Genomic DNA, 4,417 nt, shown 5'->3' with positions numbered 1-4,417 from the left:
CTGTCTCTCTCTGTCTCTGCTGTCTCTCTTCTGTCTCTCTCTGTCTCTCTCTGTCTCTCTCTCTCTCTGTCCTCTGTCTCTCTGTCTCTGTCCTCTCTGTCTCTGCCTGTTCTCTCCTGTCTCTCTGTCTCTCTGTCTCTCTGCTCTCTCTCTCTCTCTCTCTCTCTCTCTCTCTCTCTCTCTCTCTCTCTCTGTCTCTCTTCTCTGTTCTCTCTCCTCTCTCTGTCTCTCGCTCTCTTGCTCTCTGTCTCCGGTCTCTCGTCTCTCTCTCTCTCTCTCTCTCTCTCTTCCTCTCTTTCTCCTCTCTTCTCTCTCTCTCTCTCTCTGTCTCTCTGTCTCTCTGTCTCTCTGCTCTCTGTCTCCTCTGTCTCTTTCTCTCTGTCTCTTCTCATCTCTCTCTCTCTGTCTCTCTCTGTTCTCTGTCTCTCTGTCTCTCTCTCTCTCTCTCTCCTCTGGTCTCTCTGTCTCTCCTCTCTGTCTCTCTCTCTCCTCTTCTCTCTCTCTCTCTGTCTCTCTGTCTCTCTCTCTCTCTCTGTCTCTCGTCTCTGTACTCTCTCTCTCTCTCTCTCTCTGTCTCTCTCTCTCTCCTCTCTGTCTCTCTGTCCTCTCTCTCTCTCTGTTCTTTCTCTCTCTCTGTCTCTTGCTCTCTCTCTCTCTCCTCTCTCTCTTCTCTCTGCTGTCTCTCTCTCTCTTTTGTCTCTCTCTCTCTCTGTCTCTCTCTCTCTCTGTTCTCTCTTCTCTCTCTGTCTCTCTCTCTCTCCCTCTCTCTGTCTCTCTCTCTCTCTGTTCTCTCTCTCTCTCTAGTGTCTCTCTCTCTCTCTGTCTCTCTCTCTCTGTCTCTCTCGTCCTCTGTCTCTCTGTCTCTCTGTCTCTCTCTCTCTGTCTCTCTGTCTCTCTGTCATCTCTCTCTCTGTCTCTCTCTCTTCTGTAAGTCTCTCTCTGTGTTGCCTTGAAATTAACTGGTGCTGGATCTTCTAAACTCTGACCTCTGTTCTCTCTCTCTCTCCAGCATCCTGCCCTTCGAGGCCATCGTTTGTATGTACAGGTTCCTGGGTGCTGATAAGTGTATGTATCCCTTCCTTGCCCAGAGGAAGGAGCTGATGAACAACAACGAGGCTAAGGAGGACATCTAAGGGGTGGAGGGGGGGGGCTGTCGGGACCGGGCGGGGCACATGGCCTGGAGGCACCAGGATAGACCACTGAGGGTGCATGGATGAAGAGAAATAAGACTGAATCTAGACTGGTGCACTTGCATTGAACAGATACAAAGGTTGACCATATCGTTCCTCTGGAACAATGCCAGCTGTGTACTACACAACGGATTCGTTTGTTTAAAGAAACCAATTATCTATATACTGTGTCAATAGTTTTTTTTTTGAAATCATATGATAAAAAAAAAGGTATTCAATAATTAACTATTTACATAATGTAGTCACCAGCTTTTTATGTAGCGTCTTGGTGGAAAATATACAGTATGTTACTGTACAGTAAAATCTTGTCACTTTTAGTTGTTTTAATTTGTAGACATGCACTGTAATACKGACTCTCTCTATATGACCAAGTCTCTTTGTCGAAACTACGGTTCAACATGGCATTTTCCAGAAATACACTACCCAGCAACCCCCGAGGCTCAGTCTAACCAATCACAACGTGATGCTCCAAATGGTTATCCAATCATACTGTAGCGATCTTAGCTTGCCTTTTATGTATTTTAATTCCGCAGATCTCTTGAAGATATTCCGATGATTCCATTTATTTCAAACTGTTCCTTTTAACGTTGTCCTCAGTTTACAACATTCCGTTTTTGTATTCACTTTTTTATTTGTTTTTTGTCACCATGGAAAATCCAAACAGGAAATCATTGAATTGTAGATCATGTTATTTTTTCTTTTTCTTCTAGAGAATGTTTCTATTCAGTTTTATACTCAGCTGTATACTCTATTTACCTCCTGCGAGAATAGTGGTACAGAATATTGGAATCTTAGATAGCATATTGGCTGGCTTACCTGAGGCTTATCCAATCGGGTGACACATTTCAGAACATCCAGATGTAATGTAAATATAAGGGTTGTGGAATTCAACCAAGTCCGTTGGATGAATCGTCCTGTCTGAGTTCAACTTAGGGTTGACAAATTCTGGTAAAAAAAAAAAATATATACAAATTTGCTAAATTTCCTGGTTTTCCTGAATCCTGGTTGAAAGATTCCTGGAATCACAGGTTTTTATGTCATGAATCTGCCACAAAGTCATGAAATCTAGTCAATTATTATTATTATTTTTTTTTTTTACCTTAACCACACTGATAACCCTAATGCCTAACCTTAAATTAGATCAAAAAGCACGCTTTTTTTTGTTTTCAGGCATTTTTACAATATAGCAAATTTTGACTTTGCAGCTTGCCCATCTAGGCAAGTTGACGTTTATTGGGATGAGTCTTGTCCTTGAGGCAGAACTGAGCCATTTCCGCTAGATGGGCCAGCTGCAAAGTCAAAATTGGCTATATTGTAACCGTTCATAAAAACAAATGTGCTTTTTGGTCTTAATTTGAAGTTAGGGTTAAAATCTGATTTTGTGGCTATGCCAGATAGTGACCACTGTGCAGATCTGCCTCCAGGGCAACATTCATGGTGAAAAACGCTAACCTTCCCCCATCTAACAGAAATGGCTCAGTCCTGCCTTCAGGGCAAGATTCATGACAAACTTCAACCTGTGGAAAGATACTGGAATTTTGCAACCCTAGTTCCTCTGGTTGAACTGATGAGGGTCAATCAGCCTGAAGGCTCAATACCCTTCTGAACTCTGATATGAGTACTGATTGATTGATTGATTACTACTGCCTTCTATCATTTTCTCCATAAGACATACTTCCAGTCCAACCAATGACCAGCCCTTTTTATTTATGGGGTGACAGGGTAGCCTAGTGGTTAGAGCTGTTGGACTAGTAACCGAAAGGTTGCAAGTTCAAATCCCCGAGCTGACAAAGTACAAATCTGTTGTTCTGCCCCTGAACAAGACAGTTAACCCACTGTTCTTAGGCTGTCATTGAAAATAAGGATTTGTTCTTAACTGACTTGCCTAGTAAAATACAAATCTACCAGTGAATGATTTATGAGTGGAGGAACTGTGTAGCTAGTTGATCTAGAAACTCTACTCTTTTCACATCTCTCGCCCTCCACTACATTCATTAGTCTCTCTATCGTCCTCCGCTACATTCATTAGTCTCTCTATCGTCGCTACATTCATTAGTCTCTCTATCGTCCTCCGCTACATTCATTAGTCTCTCTATCGGTCCTCCGCTACGTTCATTAGTCTCTCTCTCTATCGTCCTCCGCTACATTCATTAGTCTCTCTCTCGTCCTCCCTACATTCATTAGTCTCTCTATCGTCCTCCGCTACATTCATTAGTCCTCTCTATCGTCCTCCGCTACATTCATTAGTCTCTCTATCGTCCTCCACTACATTCATTAGTCTCTCTCTCGTCCTCCACTACTTGCGTCCAGTGAAGGTGGAAATGTAAACGTTGGTTGAGCTGTTTTGAGTAGCAGTACTACTTACCCACCATTCCCTCCATGGAAATGATTTTTCACTAGGGTTGCACATTTCCGGTAACTTTCCTAAAATTCCCAGATTCTTCTAGAAATCTTGGTTAAAAGGTTCCAGGAATCAAGATGGGGGGGGGGGGGGGGGGGATAGCAGGAAATCCTCCAACCAGGATTTCTGGGAATTTGGGGAAATGTACTGTAATTTTGCAACCCTAGTCTCCACTGTATTTGATATTGTTTTATATATTTGATCTACTTTAGGGAAGAAACAAACTGCAGAGTTATTGTATTGTATTAGAATCACATTCCAATAGGCCTCATTCCTCCAGCTACGGTGATGAGCCTAAATTCTCTACCTCTTCATTTGCCATTGTGACAGTATGACATATTCCTCTTCTTTCTGAAAGACTGCTCTTTAGTCGAGCAGATGTGGTTCCTATGTTTAGTGTCTGTACCTAACTTAAATTAATAAAGTGATTTCAGATTATTATGTGGTGTGTGTGTATGTGTCCTTTGGCTCATTTTTAAAATCTAAACTGACCTGATTTCTTAGTATCATTTAAACCGTGATTCAATCCAATCAACAGTAGATCCACGTTTTATTAAAGCGCACTTGATATTTAAAGTTTGTTTTTTTGATTGAGCCGACGTACGCAGTGTTAAACATGAAGGTGGTCTCGGCAAGTGCGGACATGGCGCGGATCGGATTGAATGCCGGTTTTAGTTGGACTTTGATAGTAAACACCATTCTATAGTAAACACCATTCTATAGTAAACACCATTCTAGGTAAACACCATTCATAGTAAACACCATTCTATGGTAAACATCATTCTATAGTAAACACCATTCCATAGTAAACCCTATAGTAAACACC

At 42.0% G+C, this 4,417-nt stretch overlaps 1 long non-coding RNA gene across 2 annotated transcripts; it reads left to right on the top strand.

Annotated features, from left to right (window-relative positions):
• The first annotated feature begins 980 nt into the window (after positions 1–980).
• LOC139024729 (uncharacterized) lies at positions 981–4,029 on the top strand. 2 transcript variants are annotated; one of them, XR_011476084.1, is made up of 2 exons: positions 981–3,343; positions 3,406–4,029. It is a non-coding gene; the product is annotated as an uncharacterized lncRNA (long non-coding RNA). The 2 variants fall into 2 exon arrangements; XR_011476083.1 differs by having other exon boundaries at positions 981–3,373.
• Positions 4,030–4,417: the final 388 nt, after the last annotated feature.

Source organism: Salvelinus sp. IW2-2015, unplaced genomic scaffold (assembly GCF_002910315.2).
Source record: "Salvelinus sp. IW2-2015 unplaced genomic scaffold, ASM291031v2 Un_scaffold1822, whole genome shotgun sequence".
Lineage (NCBI taxonomy): Eukaryota > Metazoa > Chordata > Actinopteri > Salmoniformes > Salmonidae > Salvelinus > Salvelinus sp. IW2-2015.
Note: the sequence above shows the minus strand (reverse complement) of the source record. Positions and strands in the feature narration are given on the sequence as shown.